The following is a 9,342-nucleotide window of genomic DNA, read 5'->3' as shown; positions in this document are numbered from 1 at the left end:
AGTGGCATTCAAACCCACACCACAAACATTTTTAAGCACTCATGTTGCTCTTTTCTGTGATTACTAAGTTTTCAGATGCTCTGCACAAAAGAACAAGTGAAATGATTCTGTGAAGGTTTTGCTTTTTTTCCTGTGGACTTTTCTTAATCAGAAGCCTGTTAAGTGTGTGGAAAAAAAGTAGAGTTAAAAACAAATACTATTAAAATAATTTTCTTCTAACATATCAAAGAGTGAGCTGAGGTCATTTTGAAGCAGCATTGCAGTGGCACGGTATAGTGTGGTACCTTGCATGGTGGGTGTTTCTGGCTCTTTCACTCTTTAGCCCTGTATGGTGAAAACATGCCTGATTACCCCAAGGAATGGAATTAGGGCGCTTGAGCTCTGACCATTTACAGAAGCAATTAAACATGAGCCCTGTATCTGTGCTGCTGGAGCTCCTAAGAGGGTGAACTTGGGGCATATCCCGTGGCTGACTGGCTCAGTGCCTGCCTGCCTGTCTCTAATGAAGCCTAATCTGAAAGCAGTCTAATTAAAGGGGAGTGGCCCCCTCTACATCCAGGGCATTTGAAACAATCTGATGTATTTACTGTTTACTATGTTCCAATTAAAGCTCCCACACAGCCTGGTTTGTTCCCCACCACAGCTCTTTGTTCTCTGCCACTCTGCATGGCTTCTGAAAATTATTTTTCTGAGCTACATCTAATTTGCTTGGCATACCTTTTTAATGCTATGTGAAACTTAAAATCTCGGGATACCGTCAGAGGTTGGGAGTTAATCTTAGCGTGATAGCAGAGGTGGAGTATGCAGCGTGCAGGAAGCAGAAGATAGCATCTGCTCTACTTTCACACCTTGCCTGGGAGCATGGCAGCCATCGAACTTGCTCTTTAATGTGCTTAGCTATTTCAAAATGTCCCACTTGTCATGGTAGGTGCTGATACTGCATCAATTATTTATTCCACGTCTGATCAAGAAGCGTCACACAAATTCATTAACGTATGCAAATGATCACAATTACAATTATCTTTGTATTGTGATAGTGAAGAAATAAAACCTCGGCACATTCCCCAGTCCCACCACACCACAAGTTACACTTTGCATTCAAACTAATCAAGCCTCATCTGCCTTTTCCTAATTAGCCGGAACGTTTTCAGATGCCAATTAGCAGGTCTCATGAAAAGGCTCTTTGCCATGAGGCGTTGTCTTTTATCAGAGCTTCTGCAGGTGTGTGCCTCACCATGTAGGCTGTGTCATAGGAAAGTGTTTATTCCTGCTAATTAATCATATTAACACATGCAGATGAATGTAATTGCCTGAGCTCCTCCACCTCACACTGTGTGAAGACACATAATGATGCCAGGATATTTTTACATGCTCATGATGAAGAAGAAGAGGACTGGCAAAGCCCTCTTCTTGCCCAGACACTCCTGTGATAGAGATCCAAGACGGCTGCCTTCATCTAGCCCAGTTCCTAGCTGGTACACTGGTCTGCCAGCCAAACGCTCTTTCTAGCAATGAAACCTCTCTGTATTCAGAGGCCACAGTGTTTGGAACCGGACAATGTGCTGTCACTAGTGGTCCAGTCTGCTTTGTGTCGCCAGATGTGAACTTGAGTCTTAACAGCAGGAAAGCACTGGGGCTCAGTTTCCAATCTGGTTAACAGCTGTTGTTAGGAATGTGCTCAAAATGGAATTATTGAACTCTCACTTTATTATGACTTTAATTTTGTCTCTGTCTTCGATGAAAAAAGCTCATTACTTTGGTGTTTTGAGCTGGATGTCCAGGAAATTGGCAAATTCTGTTAGCAATACTACAATTAACTTGTACAGGCACTATTCTAATTGGGCATCAACAGTCATATTGAATTGTAGTAAAGTGCTTATTCTCCATTACTACACAATGTGGGATTCACTAAACTGTTCATAATGTGCGAACTCTCTAAACTGTTCACCACAAACCACCATAGACTTAACAAGCCTCATCACAACTGTGAGAAATGCCACTACTCCAGGCTCTTGCTAATCCTTTGGTACATTTTGGTGGTGCATGATGAATAAATTAGACCACATAAGGAAGTATTTTGAAGGGCTTACTGATAATAAAAATGACTGATAAGGACAAGTGGGAAACAATATAAAACAATAACTCCCTCTTGCTTTGACAGTTTATGGTGGCTATGTACAGTTTGCAAAGTTGAAACCTTTAAATTAGAAAAAAGACTAAACATACATTAAAGGGTCAAATTGGCCAAATTACAAAAAACAAATGGACTATTTCTTTGGTAGTTTTCATTGCTTTTGAATTTTTTAAGTCAAGATTTAGGTCATTTTTAAGTCTATATGAAACAAAAATCCATCCACCTACAATTGATTAGGGTGAAGGACACAGATACTGTATCTCAAACCTGTGCAGTTAAAACCAAAACTACCTGTATGCTGAGATATCACCACCGGAAAGTGAGAAAATGTACATAATCTAATCCTTTGAATGACTTTTGACACTGCAGTTTCAGCACTCATCAGTTCAGTGGGGCTGTGTGCAGAGATTTATCATCATTATGGGCTAAATTTGTTTCAGCTCTGTATCATATTGATAAAGATTGACTTTCTCTCAGTTCGGCTATGATGCCAGTTATTACCCATGCTCTATATATTCCAACAAACCAGAAATGTATAGTACATTGCTTCCAGTTTGAGGATCATTCCGAGAAAAGGCCTGTACTGGGTGGTTAGAACAAACAAATGGATCATTCCCTTTAAAATGAGGCCTTACTGTGTATAGATATAGATGATTCCACATTAGTGAAAAAAGAGGAAGATGACTTGAGCATGAAGGATGCCAGAGAAATACAGTGTACATGAATGCTGATAGACAGGTCTTGTCCTCCCTTAGGCAGTAAGCTCACCCCAAGAAAGTTTGCTGTACAACCACCATCTGGTTGTCACCATTCAAAAAATCCAAGCATGTAAATGCAGTGGTAGTGTGCTGAAAAATGTTTGCAGCATTTAACTGTGCTGACAATTCTTCTGAAAGTTGCTTGGGCTGCCAGAGCTATTTATGGAAGCTTCCTGTCCCTGAGCATCAGATGATCGTTGAGCAGTAGCTGCTACAACTACCAGCACGCACCTAATTTGTCATAGCCATATTGTGTTAAATGTTCCAGTGATTTCTGAATCCTTTTTGTACTCGCTGAGGTCTGCTGTGCTGCATACTCTGCACTGTATGGGACTGAAACATGAGACACTGCTGGCACATGTTGCAGCCATAACTCACCGCCTTCAGCATGGGAGTAGAGGATCATAATGACAAAGAGAGCGACTTTACAACTCTGAGCCTCATACAGGAATGTCAGGGAGGGGAGAGGGAGAAAAGTTCTCCTGGCCAATCGGAACTCTTTGAATAATTAAAGTGATCGGCTTAATTAGCTCAATTACGTTAATTTGACCACGGAACACGGCCATATGGTGAAAGGAAACAAAAGAGGGGGGAACTAATTAAAAGTAAAATAATGAGGATTTTAATTAACTGGCTCCCCAGACAGTGGAGCGCAGGGATCAGGAGCCTGCTACCATAATTAAAGTGCTGTAATGCTGGCAACATCTCTTCTCTCTTTCTTATATCTGTGAGGGCTCTATCCATCTAATTAAATCTGTAAATAAATTAGCAACATTGAGGGTTCCTGCTTGACTTAACACCGCCTGCAATCCACCCCCCACCTTCCCAATAACATGCTCACCTTACTTTCAGCACACTGTGTTACACATATCTAGGCAAAGGTTGAGCTAAAGTCTGTCATTAACAGAAGGATGTTGGGAGAGGATTGTGTGTGTGTGTGTGTGTGTGTGTGTGTCTGTGTGTGTGTGAGAGAGAGAGAGATTCACTCTATCATGTTTGTGCAGGCTGATGTTTGCTCCCTTTCATAACCCCTGATTCTGTTTTGAAGCTCTATCTGCTGTGAACACTGACACAGATCACAGGAGGCCAAAGCAGAGGTGACATGGGCAACACTTCTATGTGGTGTACATGTTCAGTGTGCAACCAGCCACCGTGCATGTTCAACACATGCCATATGGGTTTCTTCCATTCTCTGTCCCTAATACACTGTAGCTTAGTGTTTGACTGCTACCCTTCAGCCACACCTCTCCTGTGCTCCTGTCTCGCCCATTGCCTTTTTCTTTCTCCCCTTTACACACACAGTCAACCTGCAGAAGGCCCCACCCCGTGGAAGCAGGAGCTTTTTTCATTAAAATGCACTCAGACTGACGAGAGACTTATTTGCATATTAAATTAACAAGCACTTAAGAGTTCTGAGCGAGCTGTTACACTGCCAGCTCCAAGTAAATGAGGAGCCAGCCTGCGTTTGACTGTCATTACCCATGGCTGTCACTGTTGGACATGGTTGAGGAATGGTGTGTTCAGAGATAGAGAGACACAGAGACAGATAAATGTGACAGAGTCAACAAATATATCGCCTCTTCCACCTCTGCTGTCCCTACTAGAGTTAAAATGATGTATTGACTTGATAATAATAAATGGTTTTTCATTACAGTCAGTCAGTTTGATCCCTATGATGGAGTTAATATACAGAACTGATCAGTGCTATACTGGGAGACCCTAGAAAAGACCCAAACCTGATAATGATGAATAATTTAGATCAAACTTCACACATGTATGGATGAGTGCAGGTATGTTTTATTAGTAGCCTGAGGAGTGAAGGCAGTACAGTCATGGCAGTAGCAGCCAGATTTTAAAGCAATAACTAAATAAACATTCATGATAATGATTCAATCTTCTATAAGTAGCTCACCAAAGTCCCAAGTCCTGACAGTTTTGAATGTCCAAAACATTTTAAATTAAATAACACTATAGCCTCATACACAGCAGTAAGTAATCTGCATTGATAGTTAGTACCACACGCTGTCAACCAGCACAGCAAATGCCATTAATAAATAGTTGCTTATTACACATCCAGCAGACATGCAGCAGCATTAGCATTCATATGAATGCAGGTTTACCAGTTTTCAGCTTCCTTCTATCTCAGTGTCTGGTCCAAACCAACTCCTGAAAAAAAAAGATCTCTCTTTAACTGTTACATGCTCAGTACTGCTATGTTCACCAGCTAGTCTCTACCTACCTACATCTGTGGTTTGATTCTGAGCAGGTAGTGTACAGTTGCTGGAAATGAGACAGATGATGATGAGAGTCGAGCTGCTGAAACAAACAAACAAGCAAACAAACAAAAGCTAAAATGCTAAGGAAAGCTGCAGTTCCCCTCAGCCCTGTTTCAGGTTCATGACTATGGAGATCTACTTTCACATTACATTACATTAGTTGGTTGATCAATTGTAGCGTTGGGGGCAGAAGGACACCTGGTGAGATCCCCATAATGCCCCACTGGGTGGGATGTATTTGGTTGGCGGGAATTGTTCGGGGTTCTGGTTGTTGGTGCGGTTGCCTCTGTGTGTGAGAGTGAAAATAAAAGAGAAAAAGGCAACTTCTGTCTCCAGATCCTTCCTCTTGCTAGTCCATTTTACAATATAATAATGCTGAGTAGTGCCGCTTTAAGACCTACACTACATACAAAGTAAGGATTTTTTAAAAGTCTTTTGCAAACATGTTAAATATAGAGACTAGAAAACACGCTGCAGACTCCGAAAGGCAGACAACAAAACCTTTATCAGATGCTGAAATGAGGAGGCGACAGTGGTGCGGCGGGTAGAGCAGTTGTCTCCCAACTGGAAGGTTCGAATCTCGGTGTCTGCAGTCCACATGTCGAAGTGTCCTTGGGCCAGACACTGAACCCCCCCGTTGGCCGTGATGGCAGCATGTATGCACACAGTGGCCCGGGGCCCTCGGCTCCAAACATAATTTCGTTGTACGTGTTACAATGACAACAAATAAAGGTCCTTCTAAACGGAACAAAAACTACTTTTTGAGCAGTGGTAATCAGTGGGGGCTGTGATATGATGTCCTGACACAAGCAGCGATGCAGCAATGTCCAGAACTATACTACTTAATGAATAGTGACTCCACTTATCAGCCATCAGTAGCATCAAAATATAGATTCTTCACTTTATCCACCTTTAGGAAGCCATGTCTGTCAGTCCTCAATCTCAGCACATTAAAAGGGATGCACCTCCACTCTGTGCACTCTATATTAGGTGAGCACACGTGGGTGCTGTATCAGTACTAACCTCGGCAAGCTGTGGGAGAAACTCGAGGGAGGGATCCTCACAGCTGAGACTCACAAACAGCTGTATAACAACAGTGACTGAAGCACCAGTTGGCACACATGCTCCCTGAAGTGTTCTACAGATAGAAAAAACAGCATCACCTCAATATCATACTGCAAAGCATGATGATGATAAACTTGCTTTGTCCTTTTGTGTAACTTTACTATTCAGGCAGGACTTAAATTTTTCTTGTGAAAAATGGTTATGTTTTTCATTGCACTATCATCTGTTTGAAGAAACTTGGTTTATGATGGAAACAAGTGCTTAATAGTGCGGGCCTCCTCAGCAGGGCGCCGGTTCTGTGCAAAAAGCTGCCAAACGTCCTCAGTCACTTCCTGCAAATCACTCCAGAAGCTCTGACAAACTTGTCTCTAATTTGTTTTTGAGTTTGATTGATTGCTATCATCTTTCTGATTGTCGTTCTATTATGTGCTCATTTTATTACTGTTCTTTATCATAGTTCATTTTATCACTGCAGCTTTATCACTTTTTCATTTTGGTTTATTGCTTTTACTTGTATGGCACTTTCTAACTTTGTCTCAAAACGTGCTTTATAGAGTTACTTTTCAGTATAATGTGGTGGAAAAGAAGTCAAATGATCTGAATTAGCAGAACCTTTATGGTTTTCACTGTAATGCATTGTACTGTATATTGCTATATTGTGATCGTTTGAACAGTAGTTGTAATGAAAGTCATTTGTTCTTCTATACACAGTATCTCTGAAAGAAAACAATCAATCAGAAAACTTGATGCACTACAAAAGCTTAACCTTTATTTAGGGTTATGAACAATCAAGGTAAAAGGGAAGGAATTAAATGCAATATTGCTTAAAGCTCACATTTATACTTTACTCATTATTTTTCAGGAGGAAAGAGAGAGAACGTAGACTGATTGATCAGACTGACAGTGCAGTGGACTGATACTTAGCTTCTGCAAAATCATAATACATATTTTAAACATGCAATGCAATTAAGATCTGAGAAGCATCCACTAACAAGCTTGTCCATTCAATAAGATGTAACAAGTGAAAGAAGGACCTGTCAATCAGTTTAAATTGTGTTTATATTTAACAAATTCCTACTGAGCCTCAGTGGGATCAGTATTATTGAAGACATTACTGCATCACAGATCCTGAGCTCAGTCAACTACAGTCCAAAAACAGTATGTGTTCAAATGTTCATATACCAATAGAGGCCTGACACAAGCAGTTTAGTTCCTGTAGACATTTCTCTGGCTCCTCTGGGGTCCTCCTCTGTAATGGAAATCCTGTTTTTTTCCAGGTGGAGTCACAGTCTTGCCCAGCAGTGCCACAGCAGAGCATCACCTTCATCATTAGAGGAGGAGCCGCCAAACTGTTGTCAGATGAGCGTCTGGGGATCAAGCTCCCCTGTTTGTCTTGAGACCGATTTTATGATATGAGAGCTGGGAAAGGCCAGGCCTTCATCAACCCCCCACTCCACCAAACCAGGTGGAACACACGTACGTTCATTAGCGCCCTTTAATGAAGAGCAGATGCAACAATGCTGCCTCTCACTCCCTCGCTCTCACACACAAAGAGCTGTGCACAATACAGATACACAAATACACAAACACACATTTTGAAAATCTACAGATACTCCAGGCTAATGCTGTTGAAGGTCATAGAAGCAATGTTAATGTGTATTTATAGTCATGCACATGTACACGTACAGGACACTGATAGTTGCAGACAGTCTTTCTCACATTAAAATACATTGATCCTCACATATAAAGACAGCCTATGTTGGTGTGTATGTAGTCCCACACACCCCCTCCCACACATTGGCTCATTCATTCAGTCCTAACGGTGGGATCTTTCACAGCTCAGACGTGTGGGCCTCATTTGTCCAATTTAGATGAATGACTGAGATCATATATCATTACCCCTTATGTCAGACTATTTTTATCTTGGAGGACGTCGATGCAAGCGGATTGGAGGAACTAAAAAAAAAAAAAGCACCGTCTGTGGATTTAGGTTGAAATTTTACTGGGTCTGAGCTTCTCATCATTGACAACAAAAGCAGATGGGGGTTCAATGTTTTGCTGAAGGAAACATGCACAAACTGCTGATGGACATACTGGCTGTTCCTGTTTCCATTTTATGTCAGAACAACTTTCTTAAGCCTGGGGGTAAATTCACTTAATTCCATTCTGAAACACTCCATGCTTTGAATATTTTCTAAAGCAAACTAGTAGCACTGTGTACATTATTATAATCTGATCAATTATATACAGTAGTAGTAGTAGTAAACATGGCTCAGCTTAAAGACGTTTTATCCTTATTTAATCTCTTCTTGAGATGTGCAAGTTAAGCATTTGTATTTGTATTAGAATTTTTTATCACGTGTACATTATGAACTACTTTTTCTAAGTAGCTCTTGCTAACCAAACCCGTTTTCTCCCTAGGGGAGCTTTGCTGTAGTTCAATGTGAAGTACTGGATGTGTTAGCTTGAAAAGCCTTTTTCAGAGTAACTTCCTCAACACTCTTAGCACAGTCAACACAATAAAAACTAGTAGAGCTGAGAATACTGTTGCTAACTTTTTGATCTTTTTTTCTCCCAGAAAAGTAACTAGCGACAAACCTAGCAACTTTTTGGATAAACTTTAAAACCTGACACCATAAGCCATTCCTAACCAGTTTGTCCTCATCGTGTCTTCTTCCTAGTGTCAACACAAACTATAGGTGCCTAATTTTGCCAAACTGTACAAAAGGCAACTTCCAGTTTGAAGCTAACAGTAGCTCTGTAACAAGTACATTTGGTAATCCAGTAGAACACACTGGTTAATGTTACACAAAGCTCAAATTACTTTGAAAACAAAATCATATGAATTCAGTATTTTAATGTTCTCCATCTCAAAATGCCAAACTGATGTTAAGCCTGGTTTTGGCTCTTTCTCTGTCCCACTCTCTCTTTGCAGAAAAACACAACCTCTTCTGACTGGCAGCCACTGTTTCAGACCTTTAGCTGCAAGAACGTCTATATGGCTGGCTGTTTGAAATGTATACTCATAGTTTGACAAATGCTTCTTATAACCTTCACTGGTGGGACTAATTTGCTGACTGTATTTTGAAAACAGTTTAGAAAAGCTGGA

The sequence above is a fragment of the Monopterus albus genome, unplaced genomic scaffold, assembly GCF_001952655.1.
Source record: "Monopterus albus unplaced genomic scaffold, M_albus_1.0 scaffold40.1, whole genome shotgun sequence".
In the NCBI taxonomy this organism is placed as follows: Eukaryota; Metazoa; Chordata; class Actinopteri; order Synbranchiformes; family Synbranchidae; genus Monopterus; species Monopterus albus.
The sequence above is the reverse complement of the archived record's forward strand: the minus strand, read 5'-3'. Positions refer to the sequence as shown.